This window comes from Mustela lutreola, chromosome 1 (assembly GCF_030435805.1).
Source record: "Mustela lutreola isolate mMusLut2 chromosome 1, mMusLut2.pri, whole genome shotgun sequence".
NCBI lineage: Eukaryota > Metazoa > Chordata > Mammalia > Carnivora > Mustelidae > Mustela > Mustela lutreola.
Genome location: NC_081290.1, coordinates 69618886 through 69646020, shown reverse-complemented (window position 1 = coordinate 69646020; position 27135 = coordinate 69618886). Strand labels below are relative to the sequence as shown.

General features: G+C 35.7%; 1 protein-coding gene across 9 annotated transcripts in view; it reads right to left on the bottom strand.

The window, feature by feature from the left end:
• Positions 1-27135, bottom strand: part of INPP4B (inositol polyphosphate-4-phosphatase type II B) — an 834661-nt gene that overhangs the window by 538822 nt on the left and 268704 nt on the right. The window contains exon 1 of one of the 9 annotated variants that reach the window (XM_059168025.1): positions 7817-7901. The exons of 7 other annotated variants lie outside the window; for them this stretch is intronic. The gene's annotated coding sequence lies outside the window, so the exon portion shown is untranslated. Of the gene's footprint in view, positions 1-7816; positions 7902-27135 lie in introns of those variants that run through there. One more of the 9 variants, XM_059168033.1, reaches the window with a different exon arrangement.

Sequence of the window (27135 nt, the reverse complement as noted above, 5' to 3'; positions counted from 1 at the left end):
TCTATGAGGAGGAAAATTAGAGAAATAAGGCCAAAAAAAAAAAAAAAAGTCCCTAGTGTAAAACTTAAAAGCCTACTTAATAATTTCCATGCCCTTCTTGCATCTCATGTTATTTACAAATATCAGATATTGCTAGATTTCCTTCTAAGGTCTGGTGAGAAAATGAAATTAAATTCCAATAAAGTTAAAGTTCCCAGACTGACCCATGAAAATCAGGACAAGAAGGCCCAGACTCTAATAACGAATGCTAGGGCTCAGAGCACGAGCTCTAAGTCAGAGTGTAGCCCACCTTACCAGTGAAGAGGCCAGCAACCTTGACCTTGGATTGCTTTGCCCTTAAGGAAAGTTCTTTTTAGCAGTGAAGAACCCCTCTAGTAGGCAGAAAGATGAATATCACTTTCAAAACAGAAAATAGGTCAACTGATACGACAGAATGAAAGCAAGGTATTGTCAATTTTTTAAGGCAGTAAAGCTGAGAATGAAAGGTAACATTCAAGGATACAAGGATGGTAGCATTTCCATTCTCAGAGTCTATAGTCTGCTCTGCTTGGGAACGTTGGCTTCATGTGAAAGGCTTAACCAAATCTAAGTAATTAATTAAATGGTACATGTCTGTTTATATTGCCCATGAATAGATGCAAAGGGTACTCTGGAACAGGTGACAGAACTAGAAAAGAAATAGTAACATTTGGCAATGGAATGGTTTGAAGATAAAATGAAATAAGAATATTTACAAGGTGAGAGTGATGGTAGTGATGAAATATTAGAATCCATTTACTTATAAATAACAATTATAAATTTATATACATTAGACCCATGCAGTAGATTACAAAAATAGCCATAATACTTTGTATTGCCTCCAATCAAGAAGTGAAGTCTACCTGCCCATCATGTATCTGGGCTGGTGTAGTAATTTACTTTAACTAATAAGTGGCAAAAATGATTTTGTGCCAGTTCTGAGAATAATACTTTTTAAAATTTTTTTTTATTTTTTATAATCATATAATATATTTTTATCCCCCAGGGTACAGGTCTGTGAATCTACAGGTTTACACACCTCACAGCACTCACCATAGCACATCCCCTCCCCAATGTCCATAACCCCACCCCACTTCGCCCAACCCCTCTCCCCCCAGCAACCCTCAGTTTGTTTTGTGAGATTAAGAGTCACTTATGGTTTGTCTCCCTCCCAATCCCATCTTGTTTCATTGATTCTTCTCCTACCGCCTAAACCCCCCATGTTGCATCACCACTTCCTCTGAGAATAATACTTAAAAGAACTTTCAGTTTTTCTTCCCACCTCCTTCTCCCACTCTTTCTCTCTCTCTCTGTCTCTCTCCTAAAACCTGCTGCCTCCATCTGAACACACCTCAAGACTGGTCAGTCTAGCCTTCTACAAGACGAAGGAGTCACTGCAAATTGTCACTGCTCTAGCCAAAATCACCCATCCAAAGCCACCTGAAGCGACACCACCCAGCTGGCCAGCAGCTGATCACAGACAGGTGAATAGTCCAAATTGTACCAGCACAAGAACTGTTCAACCGATCCCAGCCAAACTGTCAACCCACAGAATTATAAGCTAAATAAGTTGTTGTTTAAAGCCTCAAAGTTTCGTGGTGATTTGTTAAGCAATAAAAATAAAGGACAGAATCCATACATTCTAAGAAGCTTCATATAAGTCTATAACTCAAGTTGTCAAAATTTTATTATTAACTACATGCCAGGCATAATGACAGAGGTCAGTAGTGATACGTTCAGGCAACAGAGCTCCATGTTGCAAAGTCTGTGCAAAGGAGATCAGGAAGTCTTGCAGCAGAAGACATCTGAGTGAAGACTTTTAATATATTTATGAATGAGCCAGGTGAAGTAAGCAGGGAAAAGTATTGTAGTTAGGGGGAATGGTAAAGGTATACCGAAGTTAAACAGCAAGATCTAAGCAGGAAGGTACAGAAATTTATATTACAGAGTGTAAAGTTTTAGTTGGGGCATCCAGGAAATGAGGCTAGAGAAATTAGTGAGAACAGCACCATGGAAGGCTTTGGCTGCTCTCATAAATACCTTGGGATGATTGATATAGGTCTAGGCCAGTAGTTCTCGAACATTAAAGCACATAAAAATCATCTGGTCATGTTAAGAACAAAAATTTCTAGGCCTCTATCACTCATAAATTCTGATTTAGTAACTATAATGGAGGCCAGACTTCAGGCTGCAGATTTTTTAATTTCACATTTTTAATAGGTAATCCCGATGGGGGAAGTGTGATAAAGATTGCTCATGGACTACACTTTCAGAAAACATCACTAGGCAATGGCAGGTCTCCTGAAGTGATTTTAAAAAGAGAGTGACTTGAGCACTCTCTCTATTATTTTCAGGTTGTTATTTAGGACTGAGTTTTCTGACTGTGGTCTGTTTAGGTGACTTAAAGGCCCGGTGGTGACAGAGTTAAGAATAAGAGAATTGCACAGTGGTAGTAAGGCTGGGGACCAATGCATGAAATATTTAGGAGGTTAGGTTGCCCGAGATTTTTGTTGACTGGAGCAATGGATGATGGAGGGTAGCAGAAATGTCAAGGAGGACTTCCAGATTACATGAGATTTGAGATACCTTAAAAACACCTGGGAAGCATTGCTTTGCATATGAGAAGTACTGATTAGGAATCATCAGTATACAGGTGTAAACCAAACTATGGGAATTGGGGGAGATCCCAATCTCACTCCCGAATAGAGTGAGAAGAGGTGAGGCCCATGACAAAGCCTAGAGGTCATCAGTACTCAAAGGACACCTAAGAGACAAAGAGTGGCTTCAGAGGTTATGAAGAACCACCACAGAATTAAGAGAAGCTCATGGCTGTGCTGACATTGCCAGAAATCAGCCCTGTCCTCAGGCAACCTTAAAACTACTTAAAAACTAAAAAGTGTCCTTCAAAGTCTCTTGTGATCTTTGCTATCTTGTTTCACTGGTTTCGGGCACAGAAGACTGCAGAGAGTGAATTGAGGAGTTAAAGTATAAATGTGAAAACAATCTATGACACCACTTTTAAGAGAATGTAGAGTATGCAGAAAATTATAAATAAGAATGTAAAAAAAAAAAGAACTACTTATGCACTTTGGTGAACAACCTTGCTGAGTCTCTTGCCCATATATAATTTTAAATAAATTAGATATTTGATTTAAACTTTATTATTAAATATTAATGTAAAGCATATAATATGTAATAAAAATGCCTCTTTTTCACTCAGCAATATTGTCAGTCTACATATTAATAATAATCTATATCAGGGCCTGGAAACATTTTCTAAAAAGGGTCAGATAATAAATGTTTTAGGGTTTTTGAGCCATACGGTCCCAGATGAAGTCACTCAACTCTTGTCTCTGCACTGTAGCATGCAAGCAGCATTAGATAATAAACAAATGGGTGGAAACAAATGATCTGGCCTGTAGGCTATAGTTAGCCAAATGTTGATCTATATGATAAGTTTTAATAACTTCATATTGCTTATGGCTGTAACATAAATTTAGCCAACCTCACTTCAAGAAATGTATCCCAAGTAGATTTTCACTGTTTGAAAATGTTTGAACCAAATATACTTAATACAGCCTTATATATTTTCATGGAAAATAGAAACAACATAAATGTTCATCAAAAGGAGATTAATTAGGGGCTCCTGTTTGGCTTCAGCTCAGGTCATGATCTCAGGATCCTGGGATCAAGACCCATGTTCCACACTCAGACGAGTAGTCTGCTTATCTCCCTGTCCCTCTGCCCCTACCCCTGCTCATACTCTCTCTTTCTCTCTCAAATAAATAAATCTTTTTTAAAAAGGAGATTAATTAGGTAACTTTTGATATACATAATAATTAATTTCAAGGTTCCTAAATAGTAATGTTATTTCTAAGTTATCTTGCCTCTAACTCAGATCAGTTTCTTCAGTTGCAGACACCTGAATCTTTTTTAAGTTTTTATTTTAATTCCAGTTAGTTAACATGCAGTGTTATATTAGTGGCATGTGTAGTATATAGTGATTTAACATTTCCATACGTCCTCCAGTGCTCATCACAAGTGTACTCCCTAATCCCCATCACCTTTTCTACCCCCCAAACCTTCCCGTCTCAAAACCATCAGTTTTTTCTCTATAGTTAAGAGTCTGTTTCTTGTTCTCTCTCTCTCTCTCTCTCTCTCTCCCCCCCTTTGCTTGTTTGTTTTGTTTCTTAAATTCCACATGTGAGTGAAATCATGCCGTATTTTTCTCTGACTTATTTTGTTTAGTATTATATTCTCTACTCCATTCATGTCTTTGCAATTGGCAAGATTTCATTATTTCTCATGGCTGAATTACATTCCATTGTATATACACTGGTTTTTATATGGAGACTCTTGGCTATTGTAAATAATGCTGCTGTAAATACAAGGGCGCATGTGTCCCTTTGAAATAGTGTTTTTGTATTACTTGGGTAAGTATTCAGTAGCGTGAATGCTGGATCATAGGGTACTTTTATTTCTAACTTTTTGAGGAAACTTCATACTGTTTTCCAGAGTGGCTACACCAGTTTGCATTCCCACTAACAGTGCAAGAGGGTCCTCTTTTCTCCACATCCTCACGAACACCTGTTGTTTCTTGTGTTGTTGATTTAGTCATCCTGACAAGTGTGGGGTGATATTCAAAATCAATGATATGTGGATTATCATGTTACTTTGACTTCACCATGACAGGGAGATCAGTATGTATAAAATTATAATACAACATACTACATTATTTAACTTATAAAACTTATTTATATTTCTTCAAATGTCCCACTAATGTTCTTTTTTGGTCCAGGATCCAAGGCAAAAATCACACTTTACATATAGTTGTGTTTCCTTAACCTCCTTTAATATGGAACTGGTCCTCAGTCATTCTTTGTCGTGACTTTGAGAATTCTCAAGACTACTAATAGTGAGATACCCCAATGCCAGTGAGTCCACCTAGTGCCCAAATCTTGGTTTGTAAATACAATTCTCCAAAACCAGAAAGCTGTGAGTCCTTGGAGAAATATCTGGTTGTAGAATTAGGGCAGGGAAAGTACAAGATGAGCCTGAAATATCTTATGGTATCAGAATATATGGAAGTAATTTAAAAGGTGGAGAAGGATGGACACATTTGAAAAATATATAGGAGCCAACCTGAAGGGAACTCCCAAAGGCCAAATCTGGGAAAACTGAACAAGAAAATAAATAATGATTGTGACAGATTATAATCTAAGGAATTCATTTGTACTTACAATATAAATAATGAAAGAAAGAAAAAATCAATGGATAAATATAGAAAAGCATAAACTCTTCCTTACCATATATTTCCAACTAGTTTCTATAGATGAAGGAATGACTGAAATTGAAAATCAAAATTGGCAAACACCACAGTAATAATTGTTTCAGACAGAAAACATCAGTGGATGCTAAAATTAGTGGTGAAAGTGTAATAAATAACAAGATACTTAAGTATTCTCAAATTATGTCCTCATAAGATCCTTACTGTGCCCAAAGAAATATAACAACTTTGCAGTGGAGAAACCCAGCAGCCATCACCTTCACCAAGTTACCATTTTTAGTAATGGAACAAATAAACATCAAATGACTTCTGAAATGATATGCTGAGACGTTCATAATCTTAGTTTCTGGTATCTTTGCCAAAAATGCAGAGCCTTTATTTAAATTTTGAGGAAGTGTCAGAGAAAATGAATTGATTGTCAGAGCCTAATCAAGCTAATATTAGACACATGAGGGTACACTCATGTGTTAGAAGCACTTCCGGTTTGGCCTTCATTCTTTTCACAAAGAAATCCATTTAAAGAGGTTTAAGAAAAAAAATTATAGGATGAGAGTCATGCCTTAAGAGATTAAACTGGCTGCAGATAATAAAATACAAAATCAAGAGTATACATAAATGCTATAGAAGGTATTTGTGCCTGTTAGGAATCTGATATATTATTTCAAGTGCACTGTCACAATAACCTCAACAAGAGTAATGGCCACAGAAACGGTGGAGAGTAAGCTGAGAAATGATATGAAGAAGACTCAAAATGATTTTTGCACTCATTGAATGTGAAGGGTCTGCAGAAGCAGTGAAAGGAAGATCTCTGTTTACTACACTGAGCAGGCAGCAGGAAAGGTCTGTCTCCAGTCTGGGAAAGAGAATGATTGCATTTTCCATTAAGAAACTGAGCTTGAAGAGAACATGTAACTTGCAGTGCTACAAGGCCAGTAAGAAGCAGAATCAGTACTTAAACCCAAATCTTCTAAGTTCAGAAATTTCTATGGAGAAAGAAAGAAGAAAAGAAAGGAACAGAGGGAGGAAGGAAGGGAGGGAGAGATTTCTATGGCCTACATGAAGTTCAATGTATATGGAGACTCTGCAAGCGATTAACAAGAGCTGCAAGCTTCAGCAAATGTCAGTTTCTAAGTGCATGTACAATTACATATATGTGCAAAATTATAAGCAACTCGTAAAAAACGTAAAAGCGCAAGTGAAGTTCCCCTTTTATCTCTGAGTTCCACTGTGCTTTATCTAGCAGTAAAGTCCATGTTCCTTAGTTTCAAGTAAGAGCAGTCCCGGGCTTTCAAACAGTCACCTGATTGACTGTCAGAGCCTAGTCAGTCTCAGAGATCAGTATTTTCAGTGCAATCATTTTACATGTATCTGATCCTGCACATTCAAATATGCATATATAGGTTAGAAGGAAAAGACACTGGTGTAGGTAATTTCATTTGCACTAGGTTTCTCAGCCAATGTTAAGAGCAGATGGGAACTGGAGTTTTAGGTTTCAATTCCCTATACAAATTGGCAAAACTGTTACATCCTGAAAAAAAAAAAAAAAAGAATCATCCTTTGAATACATTTAAACCTCCGTACAGCAACATGACTGAGATCAGCTCTGAGGGTGGGCAGAAGACCCCATTGTTCAACCCACTGGGTTTTAAGTGACAGCTTAGCCTCAACAAAAAATAAGAGAGACAGAAGTTGCTGGTAATGAACTACTTGTTATTTTTCCAGCCATTTGCTCCCGGTAGTAGGAAGAGGTGGTGGTAAGCCCAAAATCTGCCCCTCCAGCCTTCCCTTAAAGGGAGATGATGAGGTACTCCTATTCTCAGTAGAAAGGGTAAAAATGAATGAGAAAAATCTCTTCATTCTAGTTAATGCATTCAAAGGTTGAATGAATGAATATATGCTGAAATACATAATGTGATTCTCATTAAAATATAGTCTGCCCCCCCCCAAATTACTAGGACCTGTAAGAACGATGAAGTAAATTCATGCACACTGGGCAAAGTACATACACATAGAAAGGCATATCCCTAACATTACCACAGTGCTTGTCTTAAATTACCACAAAGTAATCATTTTTAAACTCTTCTCTAACCACAGTTCATTACATACTCTAAGGAAGGTTTTTCATTATTCCTGTTTATTTATTTATGCTCCTGAAAAGGAATAAAAAACATTTCTAATTCAGGTACTCTCAAATCATATTCTACCTTCTTGCAATTAAAACAAATTTACTTAAGACACTGCTTGCCTAAAGCAACTGTGTTTTCAAAATAGACACTTTGTGAAATTTGTTAGTAACAGTTGAATGCTTAGGGACAGAGCAAAGCTTCAATTAAAGGATTATAGTTCCGGAGCTAAAACAGAAGTCTGTATGCTCAAAGCCAAGCTTTCTTTCCTACATTCATTGGCTCTGATTTTAATTCGGTTTTGATTTTTCTTTTCCCTTTCTTTTCTTTTTCTATTTACTGTTGGGTAGATCTATAAGTTATAGGGGAAAGAGCAGTCTGATCTTACCAAGAAAGTTGTTTTTCTCAAGTTGTTTCTTGCATTTTCAAGTCAGTTCTCGGCTCCAGCCTTACTTTCAGGATCTGAACCTTCATTACTTCTGGTGACTCACCAAGGTCCAAAGTCTGCCCCAGCACTACCTGAATGCTTGAATCACCCTGGAGTCAGCTTGCTTATGGGAAACTCTTCCAGTTTCCCTCACATAAAAACGGGATTTATAAATGTCTAAGCAATAACTAAATGGAGAAATAAAGAAAGGACGTGCCTTTTGGATTTCAGTGAGGTCATCATCACTTCCTTTCTCTCTCTCCTTAATATCATGTGAATTTCTAAGCATCCCAAAGAAGTTGATGAACATGGGGTACTTTGTGGGTTTTTCCCGAAAATACTCAAAAGTGACAACTCTCAAAAAACAATGGTTTCTTTCCCATCACCCCTACATTAAGAGAAAAGAAATACATTATTAATCTTGTTAGGAAATCATAGATATACTTAACAGCTACTGAAGGTATTATTTGATAGGACACACTTCAATATACAACTCAGCACTATCAAGGAATTGAGGCAAAACTGCTTCTCAGTTGGAAAAAATATCAAATAGATACTTTTGAACTTCTCAGTAGGTAATAATCCAGTAAGTTTGGGAAACATTTTATAGGAATATGGAACAAATTATTTTCGTAATTGCAAAAGGATTATTAATACTTATAGGTCAGTTGTCCTGACCTTTTCAAATGTAACTATTTTGCAGAAAATAGAAGCTAAATATAAATTAAGTTGTGATTTTCTCCTAAAAAATTTTAGATGAATGAGATAGTAAATTAATGATTTAAACATTCCACCCACATTTTTAGTCTGTATATGCATACGAATAAGAAAGAGTATTTTTGAATTACACAGGATTTTATACACATATACATTCTGTTTCTCTGTCTAATAAATTCTAGATGGCCACTGGAGAGCCAGATGGAAAGGGAAGACTACTGATCTTCCTTTATTCATTTCTATTTTGACCTTATATTTGCAAAAACTGAAGGACAATTCTGGCCAGTGTTTGTTCAATTCTATAGCCTTTTGAAACAGACAGTATCAACTTCATAACAGTGCCATAATTATTTATTCCCATCAGAGCAGAGCTGCTTGCCTGGGAAACACAATTGGAAAAAATTCCTTCTTACGTGGCATTGTAAACCATCTACCGTATTTGGGTTTTATAATATGCAGCAAAAAAAAAAAAAAAAAGAGTAGAAACAGAAGTTTCCGGGACAACAATCATCATCATCTAAGAAGTACAAAGGGCCCATACTATCAGGGAAAGGCACACAATTATAACCAGCAAATGAAGATGCAGAAGTATTCACCAATGCAGATGAACATGGGTTATTATTGTTTTATACCTAATCCTTTGTATGATTTACTGTGTTTCCAACCCATCAAGAACTGATTTATTTACTTTTCCTTATCAACAGCCACATGGTGCTATGTGATAAACTGTTCTAAGTGCTTTATAAATATCAAATCATTCAGTTTGCCTAACCTTTTAACATGAGCATGCCTATTTTACAGATAGGAGGAACAAAGTTAAAGAACCAGGATTGAAACTCAGGCGATCTATAACAGGATCTCTGTTCTTAACACTGTGCTGATGACTGTCTTCTTTCTTACTACACAGTCATAAAAATCTCTCCAAATATGGGTAACTCTTTAAAAGTGAGGATTATATTTTAAGATTAAATTCAAAGTTAATACTGAGATCCACATTTACATCCTGGTATTCTGTAGTTCAAGAAATATGTGCTTTCTTTCCTGCAAAGCTTTTATATAAAACACAGGAGGACACAAAAGAAAAGATGATGTTTTCCTCTCACCACTGATAAAGAATACAGTAATTAGAGCCACTAAATATAAACATATATATATATATGCATATATATATATATATACAAATACTGCCTCTCATACATAAATTTTCTGTATATAGGAAATATATAGGTCAGTAAAAAAATAAACTTTATTTTTCTTCCCTCTGCCTACAAAATATGATTTATTGTTTTAGATGACTAACGAGGTTCAGGAAGCATTAAGACCCTCTCATTAAAAAAACATGTAGGAAAAAGCAGGAAATAAATAAAACTAAGAAAAAATTAGTTTGTGCCTCCCTATAGAGAACTACAGTATATGCTAAATAAGTCAAATCATCTTTCAGTGTCCATGAAAGAACAGGAAAACGAAACAAAAGAAAATTGCTTCTTTATGTATTTGTTTCATGCCAAACACTGAACTGATTTTCAGTGACATTAATAATATGTTCTTTTGCTAAACAAAAGCATCCCAGGGGTCCCAGACTTTTTTTTTCCCTCTTTCTCTTAAAAACAAAATAAAACAAAACAAAACATCCCTGCATACTCATTTCAGGGCATCTAGGAGGCTCAGTTTGTTAGGCATCCAACTCTTTTTTTTTTTTTTTTTAAGATTTTATTTATTTATTTGACAGACAGAGATCACAAGTAGGCAGGGAGGCAGGCAGAGAGAAAGAGGAGGACGCAGGCTCCCTGCGGAGAAGAGAGCCTGATGCGGGGCTCAATCCCAGGACCCTGGCTGGGATCATGACCTGAGCGGAAGGCAGAGGCTTTAACCCACTGAGCCACCCAGGTGCCCCAGGCATCCAGTTCTTGATTTCAGCTCATTCAATTCTTGATTTCAGCTCAAGTCATAATCTTGGGGTCCTGGAAGTGAGCCCCAAGTTGGGTTTCATGATCATCAGGGAGTCTGCTTGGGATTCTCTCTTCCCTCTCCTTCTGCCTCTCTCTCTGCTCACATGCATGTACTCTCTCTCTTTCAAATAGGTAAATCTTAAAAAAAAAAAAAAAAAATTCCCAGATCCTCATCTGAAAATTAACTTAGAGCCCTCATCATACCTGTTCCTTTATCCACTGAAAATTTTCAGTGCATTTTGAAAAATTAAGAAATATTTTACTGCAATTTTTTAAATTAGGAAGTAATAGGGCTAACATTGCTTTAAGTGTTATAATTTGGGGAGAGGGATAAAATACAAACTGAAATTTTGGTTGGCATAATTTTCAGCTAATTCAAATGGGGGAAAGACTCAGTACCCTACAATAGACTATAAGCACCATGAAAGCAGTATCCGCATTGATTCTGAACTTGGCAGGAAACCTAACGTTAAGAAGATGCTCTACGGCTAAAGCCATTTTAAAGTCAATTTAAAAGAAGAAAAGAAAATGTATTAGCAATGATTTAACAATTTAAGGCATTTTGACATTTTTGCATATTAGTCCTTTTACAGAACTCAGGTGAACCCTTGATCACAGATTTTATCACCTGTATCATATCCACAGCACTTGCGCCCTGCTAATGAATTGCACTTCCTTCTCCCTCATTTCAGGCCTCTTTCCTCTCTCCTACATCCCAACACACACCCACCCATGAAGGAAGACCTATCCTCTTCCAACCCACAACAACCGAAAGTCTCTCATCAGATAGTCTCTCTTCTAAAGTTGTATCTTATGATGACCTTCCTATTTTTTTATCCGGCTTCCATTGAATTTTTTCTTGGCTCATTCCACCCCACCTACCCAAAGATTTCCAGAAGTCCTCACTCAATCCTTTGCTGTCTCCCAGAAATGGGAGAGTGCAAAGTGAGAAAAGTGGTAGAGGGGAAAGGAAAGAGAGGCCTTGGTACCCCCTAGTTGGAGGCCTTAGGCATCCAAAAAATCTTCAAATCCACCCAGCTCTAATCTTCCTCATTTCTTCCCTATCTTCATCCCTCTAATTGTTTGTCTGGATCTCCCATCTTGACCTCTCACCCCCATCCATCTGGCTAACTGGAGCAATATTTGAATTAGTTATGTAAATAGAATAGCTAACTTTATTCACATGGGCTGGTTAACATTTATGTTTAAAATAGACCAATAGTGATTATATGTGCTCATAATCACCTAAGAATCTTTATTGTAAGTCTTTTTAATAACAATACTCCATTCTTACCATGTGTTCAGTCTTTATAAATTCTTATATAAACAACATAATCATGCCCCTGCAATAAGAAAATGATAGCTTCACATCTTTCTAGAGATTGAAAACATCAGCCCAAATATGAAAAAGTTTTAATAACAGCCATGGTATTAAGTAAAATGATACTTTGACAGTCTTGGCAAGGGAATGGTAGACAGTAAATTAGAATCAGACTATTCTGGCTTAAAAAAAAACAAAAAACAAAAAACGGCAGTTAAAGAAAACACAGACCTATATTTTAGCCAAATGGTATTTTTAAAGGCTATGGTGAAAAACAGTGGTTAACCATGTCTGGTATATAAAAAGCATTCAGTAAAAATTCACTAATTGAATAAATGAGTGAATGAATGAATTAATTGCTTTTCTGGTTTATACCAGGACTATTAAACTAAATTTAGAAATATTTAGCCATTTTCTACATTCTTAAGTTATCTATTATTGCTTCAGAAATAGCTAATGATAAAGATTTCATCATCTTCGATTGCCAGTAGTAGGCCCTTTTAATTTTATCTTCTCTCTTCAAAGCTCTTCCTGTCTTTGAAGATTGACTGTCATACTGTCCTGTTGCTGAATTCAATTAGATCTTAAAAGCTCTATATAACTGGGTCATGAAACTATACCATTCTGCTCAATGCTGGAGTTTTCAGGAAATGATGCTGCCTCCCTTATTCGAAGAGGCACTGAGGCATTGCCCCGCATCTCCAGGGAAGGGCTGAGGGCCAAGTATAGCTGTGCAGACACTCTGGGCTGTCTCCACTACTGAAGTTTCCTCCAGTAAGGAGTGAGAAATTAACACTAACGCTGTGATGCAATAGTGCACTTAGGCTCTTAGCCATCCTGAGGAGTTAGTGGGAAGTTGGAAAGACTGAAATACAATGTTGCTTCTCACAACCACACTTTATTCTGGCAGAAGCACAAGTCAGTGACAAACTGCATATGATTATCATTTACAGAAGAGGACTCTGCTCCTCTTCTTGTAGGATTAGAATGCATAGAGAAATTAGCAAGAATTTAGTGATTCGGGATTTTTTTAAAGTAAGGAAATTTTTATCTAGGTGAGAATATTCCAACTCCCCCTCTTGTTAACTCTCTGAATTTAGACTAGAGTCTTCCTTTTCCTTTGCCTGTATCTCTTTTTTCTCCATTATAAAATGTGACGGAATAATATTTGCCTTCCAGTTTGGTGAGTCCTGTGGTTGGCACTTAGTAAATGTTCACTGAAAGGATGATAAGCATAAATAAGTATTCAAGAAATGTAAATAAATATATAGTTACATATTATTATACAATTATATTGTATAATTATAAATTATATGTATTATGACATACATTATCCTATTATACATCATTATTATACATTTATATAATATACAAATTAATGTATATAAATAATTAAATATATGATTTAATAAATGCATGACATATAAATATATTAATTATATAATGCATAAGTTATACAAATTAATACAAATCATTTGCACAGTATATTATGTGTAATATATTTATGTTTGCTTGTATATGTTTATATGTATTTTGAAGAATTACAGTGGTGGGGAGAACAGATGATTTTGTGTAGGTTGCACAAGATGTGGCTTTCCATACCCCACAATGGTCTCCATCTATTGCCATCCTTACCAAAAGACTCCCAGTTCCTTAAGGAGGAAGAGAAATGGAAATACTAACCCCAGTATCCAGTCTTCTGTCAGTTTTATTTGTCCCTTTTACTGTTCTCTGTAACCTCTTGCTTTCTACAGTGGAGAACTACATATTGACATGGTAGTGACTAAAAGTGAGGAGAGGCCCCTGAGGATGGTCAGCCAAGCACATCTGTAAAAAGCCTAAAGAATAGTTAATTGTTGTATTAGGCAAAGTGGTGTATGCCAACCCACAGAGCACTTTCAGGAGGATGGGGATCCAGAAATGACCTCTACAGTCAGTTGGTGTTTCCCTCTGAGCAGCTTTCACTATGACCCAGTCTCTCAGGACATATCTCATGTGCATTATTTTTACTGACAGAAAATACTCCTCCTGAATCTTCTTGCTTGAATCTTGTGCCACTCAGTTGTTTCTTTCTTTTCTTTTCTTTTCTTTTTTTTTTTTAAGATTTTATTTATTGGGGCGCCTGGGTGGCTCAGTGGGTTAAAGCCACTGCTTTTATCTCAGGTCATGATCCCAGGGTCTTGGGATCAAGCCCCACATCAGGCTCTATGCTAGGCAGGGAGCCTGCTTCCTCCTCTTTCTCTATCTGCCTCTCTGCCTACTTGCAATCTCTGTCTGTCTAATAAATAAATAAAATCTTTAAAAAAATATTTTATTTATTTATTTGACAGAGAAAGAGACAGATCACAAGCAAGCAGAGAAGAAGGGGGAAGCAGGTTCTCCACCAAGCAGAGAGCCCGAAGTGGAGCTCGATCCCAGGACCCTGAGACTGTGATCTGAACCGAAGGCAGAGACTTAACCCACTGAGCCACCCAGGTGCCCTGCATCTTTCTTTTAACAAACCTTTCCCTCTCCTTCATGTCCAGGGCCCTACATCCATTTATGTCTTGTTTCTGGCAAGGATAGGCAGCAATTCTTTGTTCTTCAAGACAGTATAGCAGACAGAGGAGAATTTTGTTCCTGAGGTAGGCTATCATGGTATTTCGGCCTGAAGATAAAAGCTTTTAAAATCCGTCATACACTTGGTTAGAGAAGGGTAATCTTCACTGGCTTGTTCCTCAACCTTATTATGCAAAAAAAAAAAAAAAAAAAAAAAAAAAAAGTATGTATGTATGTCACTCTCTCACTCTTAAATTCCAATTTTGAAACATTTCCAACTAAGGGTACCGGTGTGGCTCAGTCAGCTAAGCGTCCAACTCTTGATTTGGACTCAGGTCATGATAATCAGGGTTGTGAGATCAAACCCTGTGTCTGGTTCAATGTCAGTGGGGAGTCCGCTTGAGATTCTCTCTCTCCCTCTTTCTCTCCCTCTGTTCCTCCGCTCACTCAGGCATGCATGCTTGCTTCCTCTCTCTCAAATAAATAAATAATTCTTCTAAAAAAATCTCCAGCTATTAACTCTGACTTGGATCACATTAGTGTTGTGAAAGGAGGCATTCTAGAGGATTCAGTGCACCATCGTAGATTCTTTGTGCTAAAATCACATGTCTATCAAGTTTAGCTCAAGAAAGCCACGAATGATTTCTGACTGCAGTCTCTCATGTGGACCAGTGCCATGGCCACCTGCTTTCTTGACTTTAATCTTCTCCCCATCAAACCCATCTTGAATTATACTGACAATCTGCATTCTCCAATTTTCTCATGTCTTTTTACTTAGAACTTGTTGGCTATGCATGTACCTATTTATTTGCACAGAATTCTACAATTTACAGAACACCTTTATATGTATAATTTCAACTGGTTATTTTAAACAGGTAGGGAAAGTGATATTATCCCTATCTTACAGGTGACTAAAGTAAAATTCAGAGGTATTAGGAGACATGACTGAGATTATATGACTGAGATTATAAAATCTGAACTCATCCATTTCCAACATTAGATCTAGCTGTTTACAGCTAAACTTTCTCATCTCACTGTCCCCCAACTTTATCTGGAGAGCTGGTTCTCTCCCTGAACTCTGTATTTCCCAGCTTGGAATATTTTTCAGCCTTCTGATTTTCTGTGTTTCCTGACTTACACTCTGTTAGACTTTCATTTACTTAAGCTCCAGTTCATACCCCACCCTTCCTCGAAGCTTTCCCACTTGCCACCAGCCTAGTATGATCTTTCTTCCGTGAGACCCCTGTGTGGTTATTTTTCATCTCTTATGTGGACATTATGAGCAGGCCCTTGTGACATTCAACACTGTCTTTCAGCCTTACCCTGACTGGATAAAGTTACTTGAAGCTTAGAGAATGAGAATATTCCCTGAAGTACCATGTTCTCCTGTCATTTTCTGTGGTGCTATCACTGGGGACAGAAAATCACCAACTTATCAAGAGAGTACTTTTCAAAATTGTCAGGATTCAACTCAAATATCCTCTCATTGATAAAGTCTTCAAGCTTTCTCATATCCTCACAGTAACTAGTACAGGCTTCTCATTTAGCACTTAATACACTTTGTTTGTTTGTTTGTTTGTTTATACACAATTCCCTACTTTCAGTGGCATAGCTCCATGGACATAAGGAATGTGACACTCATTGTGACCCACTATGGCACTGAGTTCAAATAGAGACTTCATTAAATATTACATTGCAGGCTGACTGAAAGAAGGAATGAATGAATGAATATGTAGATTTAGTAGCAACTGGAACACAGACTCCCTTAATGACAGCTAGCACTGAGAGCCTCAAGCTATCCAACAAAAACCTTGTTAATCCTTAATTGGGCTGAAATAACTTTAACTCTGAGAGGGGTCACAGGAAGAGAAATTTACTGTGGAATATGGCTTCCCTTAGGAAGTGTTAGCCACATCATTTTGGCTCTCCATTCAGCCCCAAATCCCATTTGACCCATAGTTTAGCAGAATCCTGATGAGAGGCCAAATAAAGAGAAAAAAAAAAAAGAAGAAGAAGAAGGAATAAAGAAAGAAAGATAAGGAAAAAGGAGAATAAGAGTTCCTACTGGACAGAAACAATAGATGGATTCATTCAAGGAGAAAATCAAAACAAGAACTATAGCAATGTTTTTTTTAAGACTTACTCTATTTAACATATGAGACTAGTGGGCCCAGAGTAGGTTGTGAGATGACCAAGATTAAATAACTAAACCGAAGTTTTCAACCAACCATCTACTTTTCTACCACACCTCACTTTCTTTCTGATGTTTCTATTGCTGCTATATTATGAATTCAAAAGTTCCACAGAAACAAATAATGACATAAACATATAATAATAACACAAACACCCCTAGTTCCTATTTCCTTATCAAGAAGGCAGAATGTTCAGAATACACAATGCACAGAGTCTTTGTCGGTATTAAGAGAAAAAGCGAGTGTACAATGCTTAGGACAGAGATAGCATATTGAAAGCACTCAAGTATTACTATTATTAGCAACTATCATCTACCTCGGACTCATGCCTGCCTCAACATAGATCTTCCTGGAAAATCTGGCATGAAAACAGAACTAGTACAAACATGACGTATTCAATACTTACAAAAATGAAGCTTATGATAATTGTGCTCTATCATTACACCCTTGACCCTGTGGTTACTACTATGTATATCACCTGCCTAGTGGCTCAAATAATTCAAGGTGCTGGATGAAAAATTACATATTGCATGTGCCCAGGTTACATTTAAGAGATTTAATCCCTGACTGTGCCCTTTTATAACTGTTACAAATCCACTGAGTTGTAGAGTGGGTACTCTAATGCTTTTTAACTAGGCTGGATATCATTTGTGGTTTCCCAGTAGTCCACATGTAATACAGTTACATTTCCACTCAGTACCCAGGTGGGACTAATTTGTTTACCTAACAAATATTTACTGAGCTTCTGATATTCACCAGGCACTTACTTAGTGCTGAAGCTATAGCAGCAAGCAAGGCAGGCAAAAATTTCTCACCAATTAGAACTACATTCTATAGGAGGAATTATCCAGAATAGTAAAAGGCAGAAAAAAAGTGTTTACTCTTTGGAAATGTCATCTCCTAACCCTCAAAATAAGCTGCTCTTACAATGGAAATAAATAAATTTTTATGAAAAGCTGTCTTTTACCTTGACAGTATACAACCTATCAAGATCTTAATCATGGACTTCTACATTATGACCAACAGTTTTCCCTGATATATGCCTCTAACTTCCTTAATTGTACAAGGGAAACCAAATAAGAATAATATACCAAAAGATAAAATAGAGATAAATCTAAAGATAATAGTTATAGATAAGTTAAAGCAGAAATACCAAAGCTTTAAAAATAATTCATAAATTATGTCACCAAGGGAAAGAAAGATACAAAAGTCACTTTTAGGACCCATTCACCCAATCTCTATCATTCCCATCACCCTTTCTCACTCTGGTGGTTCAACCTAAGGGTTTTAAACCAAAAGCAGTTTACAATCACACTCAAGGGTTTACACTGCAACCTATCACTTCCTCCTCCACAACTGCTACAATGGAATCAAGTCCAAACCTGGAATTTTAGATACAAGAAAAAATTCAAATGTAACAGAGAGGGACTGCCTGAGCACTAGGAGAATGTGCTATATTTTCTGTTGTGAGAGTCTTGCTATTTGTAAGTATTTTATTTAAAAAGACATAAATGACTTATAATAAGGATAATATTGGAAAAGGCCAATGTTTTTCAAGTTCAAGGACCTATTCTACACCACACACACACACACACAAAGCAAACTCAGGTCTAACTAATATGACACCCATTTTATGGATAAGGAAAGGTAGCACTGAAGACTAACATAACTTGCCAAAGTTCAGATGACTAGTAAATGCCAGAGCTGGGACTCACACTTCAACAGTCTGCTGCTGACAATCACATGCCAACCTGTCTTTCTTAATACAGTCAGTTCCATCTTAACTCATGACTCCGTGAATTACTTTCTTCTCCCTCTTCTTATTTGTGTTTCCCTTGACAAACAGAAAAACTCTTGCAAGATAGGAATTAGGCTATGCGATTTGACGTTGTCCACAGAGATTAGAATAGAGTAAGACATAAAAGCAACCTGCAACAAACAACTTAAAATCCCCAAATTTTGCTTTGTTCATGTATAAAAAGGATTTCTGATCCTGGCTCTTTCAGTATCATGGGTATTTATAATGAGGTCTATTATAAATGGTATTATTTATATGAAAATGTTTTATGAACAAAACATGAAAATGTAGAAGAAATGTCCATAAGATAGTGATAACTTTAATTTTTCTCTTAAATACTCTACTGAAAATTAATTTCTACCCTCTCTGGGCTTTCTAAACACAATTTATGAACTTTTACTATAAGATTTATCCCATTTGGCCTCAATTTGAGCTAGTTCACTAGAGTTGATAGTTATATTTTCAGGAAATTTGTCAGCTATTAAACATAGCCATGATTTTAAAAAAGTATATTATGTAAACTTATAATTTAATAAATTATATTAGAAACAAAAAGGAATACTTAGAACTCATTACTCCTAATTAATTTAGGAAATTTTACTGTTTGGGCTCACATAGCTTGATTATAACTATATGGTAGAAAAGCCATAAATTGAGCTACAGAGCACCTCTTTCTAACTTTGCAGAGAGCTCATGTTAGTACTTGAAACTGGCCATGATAGGAGCATTTTCACCATGAATAACAGAGAGCACTACAAATCAAGACTGAACCTGTTGTTTAATCGATTATCTGGAATTAAAGAGGCCACAGATAAAATGTTAATCATGAAAATTAAACTTAAAAGTGTTTAATAGCCTAAAAAATGGCAACACCATAGATAACCATACGTTGGCATGGGCACAAAAATTGTGCAAAAATCAATGAAAACATTATTTGAGAATCAATGGCTGTTTGGAATTTAATAATATATCACATATTTTATTATTTTTAAATTATGTGCCACCTTTATATCTGTAAGGTATTTAATAAATGTATGCATTTGTATACCTTTATGCATATATGCACATACACTCTATATACTATACATACACAAACACAGATATGTGTGTGGGGTCTGTGAGCAGAATTTTATGAAAATTTTACTATTTGTAATAGAGAGAAAAATGATAGTGTAGGAACAGAGAGAGAAGAAAAGGAGAAACTACGATGGAGCATACAAAGTGGTGTGGCAGTATAAATATATATCCCTTGGTGATTGAAGGTATGGAATATGATACTTAATCTAGTTGTAGTCAAAAGAATGGTCAGGGAAAATATTCCACAGGAAAGACCACCTGAGCTAGTTTTGATGAATGAACAAAAGCTAGCCAAGACAATGTTTGGGGAAAAACAATTGCAAAGACACAGAGGAGATAAGAGAATGCGTGCTTGTGTGAAAAATTAAAAATTGTTTAGGATACTTCTAGTGGAGCATGTATATAGAGCATAGTAAGAAATGTGTCCCTTTCTTTGTGTCTTCATTGTTGACCAGCAGCTGCATTTCACTTACTTGTGTATGTGTCCTAGAGTACAAGACAGAGCTTTATACATCATAGGTACTCCATCAATACTCTAAGACTTGAGTAGCATAGTGTTACTTAGTTATAATAATGCAAATTATTAAGTAATACTTGGTGTTACAATATAATATTTAGTGTTATGATAACATAAATTGCATTTAATACTTAGTTTTTATATTTTCTCCTACTTTATTTTAATTTCTCACAAAAAAAGAAAGCAGAGTATATAGGAAAAAAAGGTGTTTTATATTTCTTGGCCCTGTTTATCACTAACTAACTATAAAGTCCTCTTAGATTTTGAGGATCCAAGAAACAACTTCATAGAAGTAATCATTTGAATTACTTATCTATAAACTAGCCAATGCACTGAACTTAGACAACTATTTTAACTATCCCTTTATAGGAATGCATGGCTGATCTAATAGCCCCACTTTTGGTCATTTTAATTTGAATGACAAAATTACAGTCAACAATAGCCAACTTGAAAACACCCACCCAGAGAAATGTTTTTCCTCTGCAGGTTGGAACACCAGGGATATACAAGCATTTATGTTTAAAGATGTAAAACATGTAAGTATAGATAGAGAACTAGCAGTATAATAAAGGTCTCTCAGCACTTGGTGGTAAAGACAGGAGGTCCATTCAGAAGGTCAGTGACAGTCTCCACAGAAGCCATTCAAAGTAGTATTTATATGAATGAAGTCATGTTTTGTCATTCCATGAAGAATAAATCTACCTCTCAGTAGCCGATTTATAACCACTAAGCTTAGGGCAATCTAGTAATCTACAAGAACAGTAGTGGATATATGAACTAAAACAATAATTACAACATGACTAACCAAATTTTTTTTAGTAAGCAAATAGGTATGTGAGCAAAATAATATGCAGAATGTTTAATTACATATTTATAATAAAAAATCACTATCATATAAAGTAGATTATTTAACTTTGGTTTAAATAGTAATTTATTTCCCTATAAAGAAGCCTATTTGGGAAACCAAGTATGTTACTATCTTTTGCTGTGTAACAATATCACCACATCTTATCTGGGTCCTCTGTTTAGGATCTGACAAGGCTGCAGTGAAGAAATTAGCCAGGATTTTGGTTTCATGTGAAGCTTGACTGGGGAAAGATCTATATCCAAGCTCACTAAAGTTATTGGCAGAATTTGGTTTCTTGTGAAATTCAGTGCTTCAGCAGAGTAGTGAGAACTTCAGTATTTTGTTGATAGTTGGCCGGAGGCTACTCTTGGTTCCTAGAGGTCACCTGCACTTCCTTGTCAAATGGGGTTTTCAACATAGCTCATTAATATCTCAAAGCTACCAAAAGAGACTCCAGCAAAATGAATGCTAAAATGTTATTTAACAACATACAATGTTATATAACGTGCTACATATATGCAATTATGAATATTCTATTATCTCTCCCATCTTCTATCGGTTAGAAACAAGCCACAAGTTCCACCCACACTCTAGGGTAAAAAAATCTCACAAGAGTGAAACTAGCAGTTGGGGATCACAAGGGCCACCTAAAAGTGTGTTTGCCATAAAAAGAGACATCCCAATAAGAAAAAAGAACAAAGAATCTACAAAACAACCAAAAACAATTAACAAAATGGCAATAGTAAGTCCTTACCTATCAATAATTACCTTAAATGAAAATGGATTGAATTCTCTAATAAAAAGATGTGGAATGGTTAAATGGATAAAAATACAAGATATAATTATACGTTGCCTACAAGAGAAATACTTTAGACTTAAAGACACACTTAGCCTGAAAATAAAGGGATGGAAAAAGATATTTTAAGTAAATGGTAACCAAAACAAAGAAAGAACAATACAAAAATGAAAGCAGGAGTAGCTATATTTCTATCAGACAAAACAGACTTTATACTAAAAATAGTAAAGAGAGGGGCACCTCTGTGGCTCAGCTGGTTTAGCGGTCGACTCTTGATTTCAGCTCAGGTCATGATCTCAGTGTTGTGAGATGGAGCCCCATGTGGGGCTTCATGCTCAGCAGGGTGTCTGCTTGAGAATCTCTATTTCCCTTTTTTCTTCCTCCACTTCCCCCCTACTGCCCCTGCACCCTGCACTTTTTCTAAAATAAATAATTCTTAAAAAAAAAAAAAAAAGAAAACACACAAAGAAGATAATTATATAATGATAAAAAGGCTAATCCATCAAGGAGATATAAGGACTATAAAATTTATGTACCCAACATTGGGTTTATTATCTAAATATATAAAGCAAAAACCCAAAGCCATAAAACAAAAAACAGAACTAAAAGCAGAAATAAATAGTAATTTCAAGAACAGTTTGGGACTTTCATACCCCACTCTCAACAATGGGTAGATCATCCAGTCATAGAATGAATAAGGAAAAGAATGGATTTGGACAACATTATAGACCAAATGGGCCTAACAGATATATGCAGAATATTCTATACAACAACAGTAGAATAGACATTCTTTGCAAGTACACATAGAGCATTTTCTAGGATAGATGATATGTTAGGCCACAAAACACGTTTTAACAAAACCAAGATTAAAATCATAGCAAATATCTTCTCTGATCACAATAGCAAGAAACAAGAAATCAGTAACAAGAAGAAAAAATGAAAAATTAATGGACAGAAGAAATTAAGCAACAATCTCCCGAAAAATCGCTGGATTAAAGAAGAAATTCAAGGGGAAAAAGGGACACCTGGGTAGCTCAGTCAGTTAAATGTCTGCCTTCAGCTCAGGTTATGATCCCCGGGTTGGAGATCCAGCACTGTATCTGGCTCCTGGCTCAGTGAGTAACTGGCTTTTTCCCTCGTCTGTCTCTCCCTCCTGCTTATGCTCTCTCTCTATTTCTCTTTCTCAAATAAATAAATAAAATCTTTTAAAAAGGGAAATAAAAAAAATTTCTTGAGACAAATGAAAATGGAAACATAACACACCAGAACTTATGGGATACAGTAAAAAATGTTTGAAGAAAGAAGATTATAGCAATAGATATTTACATCATGAAGCAAGAAAGATCCCAAATAAACAAGCTAACTCTATGCCTTATGGAGCTAAAATAAAATAAAATAAAATAAAATAAAAACTGAACCCAATGTTAGCAGAAAAAAGGAAATGACAAAGGGTAGAACAGAAATAAATAAAATGGAGAACAGAAAAAGAATAGATTGACAAAAGGGAAAAATAGAAAAGCAAGATTAACTAAACTAAAAGTTCGTTTTTGAAAAGATGAACAAAATTGGCAAACCCTTAGCTTGACTCTCTAAGGGAAAAATAGAGAAGACCAAAATCAACAAAATTATAAATGAAAGGGGACATCACAACTGATATCACAGAAACACAAAGGATCATAAAGGTTCCTATGAACAACTATTGCCAAAAAATGGGAAAATTTGGAAGAAATGGAAAAATTCTTAGAAACACACAACCTACCAAGATTTAAACAGAAAGATATAGAAAATCTAAGTAGGCCAATTATGAATAAGGAGATTGAATCAAAAATCTGTCAATGAAGAACAACCTAGGGCTAGATGGCTTCACTGGTGAATTTTACAAAGAATTTAAAGAATTTACACCAATACTTCTCAAACTCTTCTAGAAAATGGAATAGGAGGGAACACTCCCAAACTCATTTCACAAAACCAGCATTATCCTGATACCAAAGCCAAAATAAGGGCCCTACCAGAAAAGAAAACTACAGGTCACTATCCCTGATAAACATAGATGCAGAAATTTTCAACAAAATACTAGCACACCAAATTCAGCAACACGTTAAAAAAGGATCATTCACTAAGATCAAGTGGAATTTATCCCTGAGATGTAAGGATGATTCAACATATGTAAATCAACCAATGTGATGCATCACATTAACAGAATGAAAGAAAAGAATCACATTATCATCTTAATTCAGAGAAAGAATTTGACAAAATTCGATGTTCATTTATGATAAAAAAACACTTGACATAGAAGGAATATATCTCAAAATTATAAAGTCTATATCTGACAAGCTCACAGTTAACATTATACTAAATGGTGGAAAGGTTAAAAGTTTTCCTCTAAGATCAGAATAAGAGAGGATGTACGTATTCTTATGATGCCTATTTAACATAATACTAGAAGGCCTAGCTATAGCAATCCAGCAAGATAAAGAAACAAAAAGAATAATAAGTAAATAAAATCATAATTGGAAAGGAAGAAATAAAATTTTCTGTATTTGCAGATGTCATGACTTTGTATAACTTTTGTTACAACAAAAAACTGCTAGAAATAATAAATTCAGGTAAGTTGCAGGGTATAAAATTAATATTCAAAAATCAGTAGCATTTCTATGCATCAACAGTAAATTTTCTGGAAAAGAAATAAAGGCATCAATCCTACTTACAATAGCATTAAAAACAAAACAAAACAAAAATACTTATGAATAATTTAACCAAAGGGGTAAAGGATCTTTATTTTGAAAAGTACAAAATGTTGATGGAAGAAATTGAAGAAGACACATGTTAAGTGGAAATATATCCTGTGTTTTATGATTAGAAGTGAATATTGTCAACATTTCAATACTACCAAGTCATCTATAGATTCAATGTAGTCTCTGTAGATTTCAATAGCATTTTTTTACCAAAGTAGAAAAAATATTCCTAAAATTTTAATGGAACTACGAAAGACCCTGAAAGAAATCCTGAGAAAGAAGAACGAAGCAGAAGGCATCACATTTCCTGATTTCAAGCTACACTAGAAAGTTACAGAAGTTAAATTTAAAACACCATGGTACAGTCATAAAAACAGACAAATACACCAATGGAAACCAATGGAACAGAATCAAGAGCCCAGAAATAAACCCAAGCATATTCAGTCAACTAATATTTGACAAGAGAACCATGAATACTCAATGAGGAAAACACATTCTCTTCTTTCATCTTATCCATTTTTTTTCTGAGAAAACTGGATATTCATACGTAAAAATCCAAAACTTGATCCCTATCTTATGCCACTCACAAAAATGAACTCAAAATGGGTTAAAGACTTAAATGTAAGACCTGAAACCATGAAACTCCTAGAAAAAACATAGAAAGAAAGCTCTTTGACATGAGTCTTGGTAACTATTTTTTAGAAATCACATCTAAAGCACAAACAACAAAATCAAATATACACAAGAGAGACTATAGTAAACTAAAAGGCTTCTGCACAGCAAAAGAAACCATTAATGAAGTGAAAAGAACCTATGGACTGAGAAGAAATATTTGAAAGATATATCTGATAAAGGGTAATATCTTGAGTATACAAAGAACTCCTGCAACACAATGGCCAACAACAACAACAACAACAAAACCAAAAACAAGAAAACCTAAATAATCCAATTAAAAATAGGCAAAGGACCTGAATGGACATTTTTCTAAAGAAAATGAACAAATGGCCAACAGGTAAATAAAAAGATGCTCAAGGTCACTTGGCATTAGATAAAGGCAAAGTAAAAAATACAATGAGATATCACATCGTGCCTGTTAGAATGGCCATCATATAAAAGGTAAGAGATAATAAATCCTGGCACAGATGTGAAGAAAAAGAACACTTGTGCACTGATGGTGAGATTGACACAGCTAATATGAAAAACAATACGGAGGGTCCTTAAAAAATTAACAAAGCTACCATTTGATCCAACAATACCTCTTCTAGGAACATATTCAGAGGAAACAAGATTCTAGCTCAAAAAGATACCTGCACCCCCATGTTCACAGCAGTGTTATTTACAATCACCAACACATGGAAACAACCAAAGTGTCCACCGATACATACATGGATATAAAAGTTGTCATACAGGCACATCTCATTTATTGTGCTTCACTTTATTGAACTTCCTAGATCACTGCACTTTTTACAAATTGAAGGTTTGTACCATCCTGCATGGAATAAATCTATTGAAACCATGGTTTTTTGTTTGTTTGTTTTCCGTTTTTTTTTCCAAAAGTATTTGCTTACTTTCTCTCATTGTAACATTTTGATAATTCTCCAAATATTTCAAACTTTCCCATTACTATTATATTTGTTATGATGACCTGTGATCTGTGATCTTTGAAGTTACAGTTTTAATTGTTTTGGAGCACTATGAACCATGACCATATAAAATGGAGATATTAATCAATAAGTGTGTGTGCTCTGACTGCCCCACCCTCCAGCAGTTTCCCTGAGACACAATGGTATTAAAATTAGACCAGTTAATAATCCTACAATGGTCTGATAAGTGTTCAACTGAAAAAAAGGGTCACATACCTCTTTCCCTTTAAATAAAAAGCTAGAAATGATTAAGCTTAGTAAAAAAGGCATGTCAAAGACTGAGACAAGGCTGAGAGCTAGGCCTCTTTGCCCCAAATAGCCGCATTGTGAATACAATGAAAAGTGCTATTGCAGTGACCATATGAATGATAAGAAAGTGAAACAGACTCATTGCTGACATGGAGAAAGTCTGAGTGGCCTGGATAGCCAGCCACAACATTCTCTTATGCTAAAATCTAATCCAGAGCAAGGTCCTAACTCTCTTCAATTCTCTGAAGGCTGAGAGAGGTGAAAAACCTGCAGAAGAAAAGTTGGAAGCTGGCAGAGGTTAGGTCATGAAGTTTATTTTTAATTTTTAATTTTTTTAATTTTTTTTTATTTATTTGGCAGAGAGAGGGTACAAGCAGGGGGAATGGCAGGCAGAGGGAGAGGAAAAAGCAGGCTCCCTGATCCCAGGACCTCAGGATCATGACTTGAGCTAAAGGCAGATGCTTAACGAACTGAGCCACCCAAGCACACAGGTCATGAAGTTTAAGGAAGACGTTGTCTCCGTAACAGAAAAATGCAAGATGAAGTAACGCGAGATTCTGCAGCAAGTTACGCAGAAGATCCAGCTAACATAATTCATGGAGGTGGCTCCACTAAAGTGATTTTCAACATAGATGAAACAGACCTATTGACAGAAGATGCCATCTAGAACTTCCTAACTGGAGAGGAGAAGTCAGTCTAGCTTGAAATCTTCAAAGGACAGGCTGACTACCTTGTTAGGAGCTAATACAGCAAGTGACTTTAACTTGGAGCCAATGCTCACTAACCATTCTGACAATTCTAGGGCCCTTCTGAATTATGCTAAGTCAACTCTGCCTATGCTCTACAAATGGAATAGCAAAGCCTGGAGGGCAGCGCATATGTTTATAATATGGTTTACTAA